Below are 13445 nucleotides of genomic sequence, written 5' to 3'. Positions count from 1 at the left end.
TATTTTTATTCTTCTACATGTAGACATCCAGTTAGACCAGTACCATATGATGGTGACAATATCTTTTTTCTGTGTATGGTTTTGGTGTCTTTATCGAAATCAAATATCTACATATGTATGCATTTATTTCTGTGCCACTGATATCTGTTTCTGTGCCAGTATTATGTATTTTTATCACCACTGCTCTATAGTGGTGCTTGATATCAGGGAGGCTCATTCCTCTTAATCTTCTTCTAAGTTTCAATATTGTTTTGGTTATCTGTTTTTTTTCAATTGTTGTTTTCAAGAAAAGTTGACAAAATGAATGGGAATTTGCAACTGATATGGATGATGAAGTAGAGGGCCTCTCCAGGCAGAGACAGAGTCCTGGGATATAAGAGGCACCCAAAATTCAATGGAAGTGTTCTTAAATGTGATTCACCACATTGGGTCTATGGACCCTGAATGTTCCCCTTCCTGTAGCCAAACAGGAAACCCAATAGCATGATAGGGACACCAACACACTCATGTAACATTCAGCCCAAAATTTATCACATCTACAAAAAAAATGCAGAGACAGTGAACGTAACAGATCCCCAGGGAATGGCCAAACAATAGGCAGCTGAACTTGAGACCCAACTCATGGGCAAGTACCAATCCCTCACATGATTATTAATTATATTCTATTATTCTTAAAGACAGGAGTCTAGCATAGCTGTACTCTGAGAGGCTCAAAACAGCAGTTGACTCAGGCAGATGCAGACACCCACAGCCAAACCATAGATGAAGCTATAGAAGAACAGGAGGAAAGATTCCAGTCTCTAATGGAAAAGGAATTCAACTGGAAGATAAACAGAATCAACTAACCTATATCTTTGGGGATCTCAGAGATGGAAGCACTAACTAAAGAATAGTCATGGCTGGAACTTGCTTCCTGGGATATACAGCTTGGTTTCCATGTGTGTCCCAATCAACTGAAGTGGGGGTTATCCAAAAAGCTATTGCCTGTCAGTGAAATATGTTCTACTAGTTTGAATGCCTTGTGTAGTCTCAGATGGAAAGAGATATATCTAGCCTCACAGAGACTTTACATACCAGGGTAGGTGAATACCCAGGAGGAACCACACTTCTTTAGAGAAGAATGGTAGTGGTATATGGGAAGGATTGTTGATTGGAAAATAATAATAATTATAAATTTAAAAAGGTTTTTATTTCCTTCATTGTCTCTGTTTCTCTTACTCTGTATATCTGTCTCTGCTTTCTCTCTTTCTCTGCATATAACTATGCTTGTGCATATGTATCAATATATGTATGTATGCATATTTGTATGTATGTATGTATGTATGTATGTATGTATGTGTGTACGTATATGTAATTTGTCAGCTCCCTATTGTCTATCTGTGAACTCTCTCTCTCTTTGTAGTAGATCATCTGTCATCTTATTTTCTGACTCTTTACTTATCTATGTCTTTCATCTGTTTCTCTCTCTGTTTGTCTGTATATCATTTTTCCATCATTATCTCTTCCTTTGTCTTTTCTTCTTATCCAAATATTAATGTATGTATCACAGATTCTGGGGAAAAATGAACTAATTTTTTTCACCAAAATATTGTTTGAACATAGACTCAAACTTAGTAGGAAACAATAAAAACTGACTCACATGAACTATAATTCATATTTGATTTTTTAAAATACAAATATCTGATCAATATATCAGTTCACAGTCATATGACTGTCAAGTAGTTAAATAAGAATTCTATATTTGTGTTACTTATGTCTCTCTTCATCATGAAAAAGGAGCTTATATGAAGCATTTTATTGAGTAATATTATCTAGATTTGTATATTACCGAATATATAGCCTTGGTGAATGAATCTCGTCAGACCATGGAGAACTGACCTGCTTGAATTCCTGATGTCCTGCACTTCCAGATGGATCCAGTTAAGACACAGACATCAATCACTAGTGTGGCCTGCTTAGGCCAACTGATTCCTCTATTTGCCCTTCTCCCCACCCCTCTACAAATATCTCAATGCCTAAATACAGCTTGAAGAAGTTAATGAAGAGTCAGCATGCCAATTCCCTGAGGTAGGGAGTGGTCATTATTAGTTTTTTTTTTCTAGAGGTTTTAGAAATAGTTTTTACTGGAACAAGGAGGAATAGCTAGAATTGATTGCATAGCCATATCTACTGGTAGAAATCTGTATAATTGTTACTAAACTGAAGTTATAATTTCTTATTTTGTTACAAAATTTATTTTGATGCAAATTCAAGTGTTTCATTGGTATAATTTTTTCTATTAATTCAAAATTTGTGGGTACAAGGCTTAGACCCAGTCCTTCTTTAACTGTCTTTCTTTCTTTCTTTCTTTCTTTCTTTCTTTCTTTCTTTCTTTCTTTCTTTCTTTCTTTTTTTTCTGCTTTTAGATAATTAAACAATGTGAGTTAAGGGCATATACTAAATTCATGGCTCTGAGTTTATTGTAAGGGTGTCTTCTAGATTTTAATTAGAAATAGCTGAGAGTAATTAATGGACAACAGTCCAGATTGCTTTACATAGATAGTTGGTTTTCAAAAATGTCAGAAATCCACAGAATTGACTGTACAGACATTTCTTTATTAAAGATCATTTGACTAGAGAGAGACCTGTCTGCTCCTGACTGCTTCCCCTTTTTGGATTCTAAAAAGAAATTGAGCATCTTTGGAGTTACTCCTTTAGTGGTGAGACAGCCACTGGGCAAAACTTGCCTTTTTTCATCTACAGACAAAATATCGTCCAGAAAAGGACACACTTTTGGACTGCTTGACTAATTATATCTGCTAAGGCAGAGTGATAAGCCTTTTAATATTCAGCCTTACTGATCTGTCAGATGATCCTGGGCCAGAAGGCTGAATATCAGATGCTCCAATATTCCGAAGTATAAGGGACTGTCCAAGTAATCAAAGGTCTATATAATTGGCTAAGTTTTAGAAGCTATACTTTGTATTTCCCATATCTTCAGTTGATTCAGTCATTCTGGATTTCTGACAGGGTTGAAGACCCATAGTCTCTTAGCCAACCCAGACTATTTACTTTAAGAGAACAGATTTGAGAGGATCGTTTTTAGATGACGTTCACTGTAAAGCCAAGACATAAGCCAGGCACAGAACTATAGTCTTTTAAGTCAAGATAAATGACAATGGTTTTTTTTATTGATAATATTGAAATGTGTTTTAGGTTTGTCTTATACCTTATAATTACAAATTGGTAATCGTTATGCTCTAATTATATTTTGAGGGAAAGTGTTTTTCTCATTTATTCTTAACAGAAAGGTCGATGTGTAGCAGGATATTTACTGTGCTACATCACATTTGCATTGGAGCTCGCTGATTAGACAGTAGAAGAGGAGGTGGAGCTAGGAAAAGAAGAGAGGAAGGGGAGGGGAGAAAAAGAGGAAGGGGAGGGGAGAAAGAGATAATGGGGAGGAGAGAAGGAGGCTAGCAGGCATTGAGAACCACAGATGGGTCAAAAGCTGTCCCGAGTAGCAACTTCTATCAAAAGGTTAGATATTGGGTAACAATTCAAATTGTGACAGGCATCTTGTTAATTGTGCATTTCTAAATATATAAATCCTTCAGATAATCATTAAGCTTTGAGAGTCTTCATTCCACTGGGTACTGTGAGGACGGCAGATATTGTCTGTGGTTTAGCCAAGCTTTGTGGATGCAGCGTGTTGGATTGGCAGAGCCATCCATTATGCTGGTGTCTTGTAGGTGGCAGGACCTGCACATTTAGCTAGCAGAACCATGGTCAAAGGCAAAGAGCAGTGTGGCCATGGTGGTTGCCCAGGAACAAGCCGAGTCAGGCGCCATTTTCTAAATGTCACCAGTATACTTCCTTTCTTTCTTCTTCCCTCCTTTCCACCCACCCTCTTTCCATTCCTTCCTTTCACTCTCTCTTTCATTCTTTCTCTTGAAAACTAATGATTTTGTGAGATTTTCTTCAGTCTTATGGGTGAAGACTTATTTCCAGGTGCATAGATATTAGCTGACTACTGAAAAGTCTGCCTCAGGTAGGTAAGACCTCATGAAAGTTGTATCATTGGGCCTTACACTCTAACAATCACACAGCTCAACAATCTTTTAAGTCTCCTCTTTCCCTGGAAGATTTTTATTGTCTTTATGACCACACAATATACACACTTTGATATTTTTATTATCTTTTGGCACTTCCAGAGGTTTTTGAGTTTTTTTACTCTGAATTTAAAGTAGATACTAGGTATAACGGAATGTTTCACAGTAGAACTTTCTGAGTCAAGAAGAACATTTCTCCAGAATTAAACTGATTTTATTTGGAAAGCCGTGCTTATCCTATATCCAATGACCTCTCTGTTCTGTAAACACTCTTTACTTTTTTGAAACTATGATGTCTGTCATCTCAAGGAGTGAAACATTTCATATAATACTCCATACCGTGGACCTGGGAATAACCATCATTTGTAAGAAGGATATGCTTCTCTTAAAATACAGGACTTAAGATGGTGTAGAATTCTGTTGCCAAAGTATTTATAAATATGGTGAATGTTTTTTTTTGATTTCTTTACTTGTTTCAATCACCATTTGAAACTTCAAACCAGTTGCAGAGCCACAACCAGATGGACTTTTGAGGGGGATAAGCTACTTCACGTTTCTCTGCTGTTGTATTCCCTTTTAAAAACATCTTATTAATTCATACTAAATTCAAAATAATGCACTCTAATTCCACTAATGTCCCTGTCCATTTGTACCACTCACTCCCTTACAACATTTCCCCCAAAAGGAAAAAAAAAAAAAAAAGGAAAAGAAAGAAAAAACATGCCTTTGTGGAAGGATTAGTCTATCAGTATGTGTCACTTCATACCCCATTGACCACATTTCTTTACTTATACATGTTCATTGCATTAATGCATTTATTTAGTCTGAGTTTTATGGCTTGTACTACACTATTCATCTGGGACAGTTACCAGGACTGGTCTGAAATATCATGTTCTTGCCCTGTGTCATTGATATCCAGCAGCTTCAGATCTTTTGGTCTGGGCCTTTTATGTACTCCTGTAGATCATAACATAAATGTGCAGGAGGACCAACTCAAGGTTCTAAATGTTTTTATGACTGTGTAGTTGCAGAGCCACACACACACCATCAGAGATAGCTTCCCAGCTATGTCCTGGCTACATCACCAAATGCTACAAATGGCAAGAGGCAAAGCCAACACTCCTGCTCTCATGTCCTAAGGGCTATCTGATCCACAATATGCAGAGCCATGACTAACTCTACTGTTCTTGCAAGGAAAGATGCTGGCTATGTTCTTCCAAGTGTTGTTGTCAGGGACAGCTTTCTTGTTCTCATTACCTCAAGCCAGGCTGTTGTTGTAGTAATTTAAAATGATGTTTTTCTGGGCCAACTATCTAAGTGGCAGTGGCTCTGCTTAGTTCTAATGCAATGTTTTGTGTCCAGAGGCCATGTGTACGCTGCAGCTAGAAACAGCCAGAGGCCAAGCACACACCATAGCTAAGAATGGTCAGCCAGAAACATTGGCCCTGCCACTCATGAGATGCCAGCATGGAAGATGGCTCTGCCAATTTTTGATGCTGTCTCCACAAGGCTGGGCTGAGCCCAGACCATCTCGCCATCCACTTGAGCCTGATAGGAATAAGACTCTAATGTTTAATGATTAACAAAAGGTCTTATATGTTTGGTAATGCTCAATAACAAGATGCCCACACAATTGGATGTGTTAACCAATTAACTAACCTAGATATAATTTGTTACCCAGCAGTGCTCTCTGTCCAAGTGTGGTTCTCCATCTTCCTACTTCTCTGCCTCTCCCCCATTCCTCCTCTTTCTTTCCTTACTCCTCTTCTTCCTCTACTTACTCCTCCCACCTTAGCTTCTTTCAGCTTGTGGGGAATCTTTCCTACTACACCTGCCCTCTTGCCTGCTATAGTTAGTGAGAAGGAAGTAGCTTATTGGCATGTCTTCATGGCCCATACCAATGATAGTAAACAAATTGAAGGGCCACAGGTCATATAATCATACAATCACAGGCTACTCAACTTTGTTCACACCAACAGCATCATCTCTAACAATGCTAATCACGTGGAGTACAAGTCCTTCTTTCAAGAGTTCTATAGTCAGTGAGGGGTAGGGAAAGCTCTGTTATTCTCATAAGAACAGAAATAGCTCTCTAGCTTACTGAAGATAGTGAATACTTTTTTTTTTTTACTTTTTGTTTGATCTGTTATAAGTGTGTTTTCATGTAAGTTATTAAAATATTGATTCAGAAAAAATAAACTTGAAGACATTATATTGTTATAAAGGGTTATTTTCTTTTTTGAGTTATATTTTATTGGTTAAATTATAAGACTTTTATATCCTGATTACAGTTTCCCCTCCCTCCTTCATTCTCATTCCAAATCTTTTACCTTCTCTATTGAACACACCTCCCCTTGTCCCCAGAAATGGAGAGGCTTTCCATGCATATCAGTGAGCCTTGGCATAATAAGTTGCAGTAAGATTAGCCATATCTTCTATTGAGTATAGAAACAGCTCTCAAGTTAGTGGAAACCTATCCAAATGAAGATGATGTAAATTAATTTTTTTTGTAATTGTATTAATTTCTGTAACATTTATAGGTGATTTGGCAGAAATATTGTTTGCAACTCTCAAATTCCTTAGTCTCTTTTTCCATTGTTTTTCTGTGTTATATGGCTACTAGTTTGCTTTCTCTGTAGTCTTGAATCATAACAGTGGGAAGTATTACCTGACTGTGGTGCTGACTCTTGCAAATTGTTCTTTCAATTGTTTTTAGTTCAGTGCCATTCAGTTTACTAGGAAAAGGGCAGAATTCAATGGAACATTTGGAAAGATGTAATAGCAATACCATGGATGTTTCATTGGGTGAGGTCCTGAGTGTAATAGTGTGAAAAACTGAGTTCCATTCAAAGAACCCATTTAAGCATGTAAGAAGCGATCGGTGGCTACGTATTTATTCACTTGCCTCTGTGCTAGGGGCCAGCCCCTGTGTGGGTAGTTCTTCTTTCTGATCAGTTCTTCTTGAGGCAGTGGAGGGTGAAGAGTGTTGTGAAGGATAAGACTTGGTCTTAGATGATTTGAGGGTAAGACATTATCTTATGAGATATTTAGGGTATACTATATAACAAAAACATTTACTTATCTAAGTCTAATTTACAATGCTACTATAGCTGGCCTGCCTTCTGTGATCCTGCAGTTTCTGGCACTTAGCACCTCTTCTTCAAATAGCAAAGGATTAAGTAAATAGCCTTTGTTTTATCTCAGCAGGAACTGCACAGCTCTAACTTTCAACCTGCTCTTCGAAAGTCCAGGGGGGGGGGGAGGGGAAAGAAAAAGACTTGTAGAGAAGTGATTGTAGAATTTATTACTAAGTTGTAAAATGTTTCCCATGAAAGCTATCTAAGAGGAAAAGTAGAAAGATCCTAAGTGAGGCCCCATATTCTGACCCACAAATATATCAGATGACCTCTGCATTCCAGGATGCCACACTCAATTTAAAGATCCCAGAGGCAACATTGGCAACAAAAAGCCACGAGAATTGTATGTGAAAACAAAATAAAAAAAACTCAAACTAAAACCCAGTGGAGGCGCCCAACTGGACCTGAAGATTCACTGATGGGCTATGAAGGCCAGAGAACCAGAAAAGAAACAAAAAGCAATAGAGACAAACATCATTAAAAGAAACGGGAAACAACATTGATAACCCTCAATTTAAGAATAGATTGAGAATGTGTAATTCGCAGGGCAGTGATGGCACATGCCTTTAATCCCAGCACTTAGGAGGTAGAGGCAGGTGGATTTCTGAGTTCTAGGCCAGCCTGGTCTACAAGTGAGATCCAGGACAGCCAGGGCTACACAGCAAAACCCTGTCACATACAGAGAAACAAACAAAGAATGTGTAATAATGTGTAATTCATCTATTCAATGGAATACTTTCCAGCTATTAAAAACAAAGACATCATAAAATTTTCAGCTATGTCAGTGGAACTTGAGCATATCATCCTGAGTGAAGCATTACAGATCTAAAATTACATGCGTGGTATGTACTTATTAATAAGTGAATGTTAGTCATAAAATACAGGATAACCATGCTGTAGTCCACAAATGCAAAAGAGCTAAACAGGAATAGATGTCCAATCAATGACACTTGAAATCTCACTTAGAATGGGGAATAAAATAGTTATAGGAAGCAGATGATGGGAGGCAACTAGGCAGTTGAAGAGATTGGACAGGGATGATGGTGCTTTCAGTATCAGATGAGGGAAGGGAAAGGGGATATGGCCAGGTGGCTGTGAGCTTAAATGGAAAAGTGAAACATGCTGGGGTCTGGGGGATGTGAGGAGTTTAGGGGATGTGCCAGAGGCATGGGATAGTGGAAGCTAGAAAGAAATAGTGGGGGGTGACATTAGCTGAGACTCACAGCAGAGGGGATAAGGACAGTAAAGGCATCACCTTCTGTAGCCAGGCAGGAGCTCCAGTGGAGCAACAAGAATATAAACTTACTCACAAAATTTACCTCACAAAACTTATTCTGCCTACAAGAAATGCTGGAATGGGGGGTGGTGCAGTGCCCAAGAGAATGGGCATGCAATAAGCAGCCCAACTAGAAACCTATACCATGGGCAAGCATTAAACACTGACACTAATAATTAGGCTCTCTTATTCTTAATGAGAGCCTAGCATCGCTCTCCCCAGAGAGTCTCCACCCAGCATGTGACACAGACAGATCCAAAAACCTGCAGCCGAATATTGGACAGAGGTTGGGGGAAAGATTAATGACCCAAGTCCTGGATATTTCAATATAGCTAAAGCATAAAAATTGACATTAAATCCATTGTTATGAAGATGATAGAGGTAATTAAAAAGGGAATGAATAAAGCATGAAAAAACTCATCCATAAGAATATAATAACAGGTGAAGAGAATGAAAAATCTACAGAGGGCATGAAAACAGAAATAGAGACTATAAGGAAAACACAAAGTTAGGGAATCTGGAGGTGGCAAATCTAAGTAAGTATACAAAAAGTGAGACAAATGCCTCATCAACTAAATATAAGCTATGGAAGACATAATGTCAGGTATAAATGATATAACAGAAGAAAGTGATACCTTGACAAAAGAAATATTTAAATCTAAAAAGTTCCTGAAATAAAAGAAAAACTCTGAGGAAATATGGGACACTATGAAAAGACAAAACTTAAGAATAATAGAATCAGAAGAAGAGAAGACTCAGAAATCTATGACAAAGTAAGTATTCTCATCAAAACCATAGAATAAAATTTCTCTAACTTCAAGAAAGTGATGAGTATAAACTTACTAAAATACAGAATATGAAATAGATTACACCCAAAATGAAATTCTACTCACAACAAAATAATCAAGCAAAAATGTACAGAAAAAGAAAGGATATTAAAAGCTGCAGAAAAAAAGGCTACACAGCATTTGAAGGCAGACCTCTTAAAATTACTACTGACTTCGTGAAAGAGAATACATTTTTTTGTCATTTATTTATTTATTTATTTACACTCCAGATTTTATTCCCTTCTCTCTGTCCACCCTCCAACTCTCCCATATCGCATAACTCCTCCCCATGCCCCTGTCTCCATTAGGGTTTCACCACCCCAGAGCCCCCACCCAAACAGAACTCTAAACTCAGTGGGTCCTCCAGTCCCTTGAGGGTTAGGTGCATCTTCTCTGACTGAACCCAGACTTGGCAGTCATCTGCAGGATATGTGTGGTGGTGGTGGTGGGGGGGGGCTCATATAAGCTGAGGTATGCTGCCTGGTTGGTGGTTCATTGAGAGAACATGGGGTCTAGGTTAGTTGAGATTGCTGGTCCTTCTACAGGGTCATTCTCCTCCTCAGCTTCTTCCAGTGTTTTATTAATTCAACCAAAGTGGTCATCAGCTTCTGTCCACTGGTTGGGTGCAAATATCTGCATCTGATTCTACCAGCTGCTTGTTGCATCTTCTAGAATGCAGTCATGATATGTCCCTTTTGTTGAGTGCTCTATAGCTTCAGTAATAGTGTGAGGCCTTGGGGCCTGTTCTTGAGCTGGATTCCACTTTGGTCCTTTCACTGGACCATCTTTCCCTCAGACTCCTTTCCATTTCCATTCCTACAGTTCTTTCAGACAGGAACAAATAAGGGTCAGACTTTTGACAACCCCTCCCTCACTTGATGCTCTGTCTTCCTGCTGGAAGTGGGCTCTATAAAATCCCTCTCCCTACTATCCAACATTTCATCTAAGGTCCTTCTTTTTGAGTTCTGAGATTCTCTCACCTCCCAGGTCTCTGGTACATTCTGGAGGGCCCTCCCAACCTCCTGCCTCCTGACATTGCCTGTTTCCACCTTTTCTGCTGGCCCTCAGGGCTTCAGTCATTTTCTCTCACCCAACACCAGATTAGGTTCCCCTCTTCCAACCACCCCCTGTTTACTTTCACTCCCAGGTTTGTCCCTCCCTCCCCACTTGTTTGTTTGTTTTTTTGTATTGGCTATTTTATTTATTTGCATTTCAAATGTTATCTCCTTTCCTGATTACACACTCAAGAAGCCCCCATCCCATCCCCCTTACTCGTACTTCTATGGGGCTGTGCACCCATTCACCCACTCCTTCCTTGATGCCTTGGATTCCCCTACACTGGGGCATTGGGCCTTCACAGGACCAAGGACCTCTTCTCTCATTGATGCCTGATAAGACCATTGTCTGCTACATATATGTTTGAAGCCATGGGTCCTTCTATGTGTCCTGCTTGGTTGGTGGTTTAGACCTTGAGAGTTCTGGTTGGTTGATATTGCTGTTCTTCCTATGGGGTTCAGCCCTTTAGTCTTTTCTCAAACTCCTCCATTGAGGACCATGTAATCAGTTCAATGGTTAGCTGCATGCATTCACCTCTGTATATATCAGGCTCTAGCAGAGCCTCTCAGGAGACTACTATATCAAGCTCCTGTCAGCATGCATTTCTTGGCATCCACAATGTGTTTGCATTTGGTGACTGTATATGGGATGGATTCCCAGGTGGGAAAATCTCTGGAAGGTTTTTCCTTCAGTCTCTGCTTTTGTCTACATTTTTTTCTCCAGATTTTCTTTAGACAAGAGCAGTTCTGGGTTAAAAATGTGGAGATGAGTGGGTAGCCTGCCGAACCTCTGGATATGGTCTCTACAGGCAGTAGGATTTGAAAGTTTTTGAATTCTCTCCATTTCTGTTGTTATGTCTCCTTTCTCATTTCTGATGTTAATTTTGATACTGCTCTGGGATCTTTTGTTAGATTGGCTAGGGGTTTATCTCCCTTGTCCATTCTCTCAATGAACTAGCTTTTGTTTTTTTGTTTTTTTTTTGATTCTTTGTATAGTTCTCTTTGTTTCTTGTTGGGAGCCGCAGTGCCAAGATGGCATGGACATCCTGTCCTCCCACTTGTAAACAACTGACTGTGCAGGTGCAAAAGGCAAAAGGCGCGCCAAAGTCACTGTCCATCCCGGGGCGTAATATGGGGTGATGAGTGAACAGCCAATCAGAAGTGAACACGCCACTCTAGGGTATATATAGCAGTGCCATTCCCGGGCTTGGGGTCTTTTCCGCTTTTGCTGTTACAAGAAGTAAAGCCTCGTCTGTAGTGATACCCGATTACTGCCTCCGTGTCCTTATTCGCGGGCGAAGGGGACACAAAAGAGGTGCACGCAACAACTGGTGCCGAAACCCGGGAATTTCAAGGCACCGCGGAAGACCCCCCAAGTTTTGGGGCGGGTTAAAAAACTACAGGATACAAGGTACACCTTTGGAAGGTATGCTTGGGGTAGAAACCTTCGTTGCGGGTGGATATTCACCCATTGCCACCACAGCAATAGCTAGCTTTTTGATTGCGTTGCTTTCAGCTATTAGGGCAAGTCAAGAGGTTTCAAGAGAGGTCAGCTCCAGGCTATCAGAACCAGAGTGTGTTAGTGTTAGCCGGCATCAGGCCAAGGAGCCTGGAGGTCAGGCCAAGGAGCCTGGAGGTCAGGCCGAAGAGCCTGGAGAGATAGAGTACTCAAAAGGAACAAGGCCTACTGCAGAGTCCATTAAGCTTGAGGACCCTCCACCGGATGGTGGAGAGAGAACGGAGGTCAAAAGGACCCCCCTGTACTTCATTAAGGAGCCTGACTCTATAGAACTGGGCAGCTCCGAGGAGGAGAGCACAGAGGAGGAAGTAGCCGCTTGTGCAAAGGATAGCCGTTCTGAGATAAGGCTAAGAAAGATCTTAAGTCACTCAGCCCAGCCCCACCGACCTCGTCCGGCGCCAGCTGCTCGCTCGGGCTGGAGGGTCCCCTGCCGTGCTTCTTGCCTTGGGCTGTGGGAACAGAGTCCCTGCGATGGGGCCTGGGTCAGACCGGTTGCAGAGGCGTCTGTGCTCTGCTACGTGTGGCGGCTTGCAGCCCGGCAGAGCAAGGGAGCGTGCCATGAAAGGCAGACAGAGGAGGGAGGCAGTCTGCCCTGGGAAGCTGCCTTCCAGCAGCGGGCACACAGGGAGTGTCCCGCGAGCTCAGAGCAAGCAATGCCAGTGATAGAACAGATGATTTTTGAAAATGCTACAGCTAAATGCCGTACAGCCACTGTCCCTCGTAAGAACAGGAGGCTACAAGATTGGCTGAGGGCCTGCTGTGGCCCGGGGTGGGAAGCTGTTTGTGCTTATTCCACAGGTGAAAACAATTCAATTTGGGTCCCTATGCGGCTGGTGCAGATTGTGAAGAATGAAGCTAGGTTGCAAGATTACGGTTCTGAGTCTCCTGACACTGCCGTTCGAGTTGGTGATAAGTATACCATTGTGGGCCATAGTCAGATCTTAAACTGTTCTCTTGCCAGTATATTCAAATGCTGAAGTACTGCCTAGTTCAAAGCTATTGAGAGTTACTTGGTTGCCCTGGCCTCAGGCGGATCCGCCAAAAGCCTGGGTCATAAATGCTACAAGTTTTCCATTAGATTTTACACTTTGTTTTGTGGCAGCAAAACTTTATAACATAAAGGTAATCCACTTGGTGTTGATTTGAGAGAAAATAATTGCTTACATCGTTAAAGATTGGTTTTTTGATTTGCCTATGTTTATAGAGAAAAGATACAACATGTGTCTTTTAAGGTTTACAGTTTAAATTTAAGGTTCAAAGCTAAAGCCAAAATGCACAATTCGGCTTAGCCAAGCCTCAGAGAACAGGCCTGAGGGAGGTTACATTTACATTTAAATTAAGACAATGCGGACTGAGCTGCAGAAGCTCAGGTGTTAAAAGCTCCTTTTGTTCTGGGTCTTCAGACCAGGCCCTAGAAATGTGCTTAAGGGAATTTGTCTTTTGTTCTCATTGTTTCTTGTGAGAGGAGGGGTAAACCTAAGACCCAAAGATTTTACAACAGTCTGTGGGCTAAAGGTTATGATTGTACTGCAGAAATTAA

This window comes from Arvicanthis niloticus, chromosome 30 (genome assembly GCF_011762505.2).
Source record: "Arvicanthis niloticus isolate mArvNil1 chromosome 30, mArvNil1.pat.X, whole genome shotgun sequence".
Lineage (NCBI taxonomy): Eukaryota > Metazoa > Chordata > Mammalia > Rodentia > Muridae > Arvicanthis > Arvicanthis niloticus.
Note: the sequence above shows the minus strand (reverse complement) of the source record.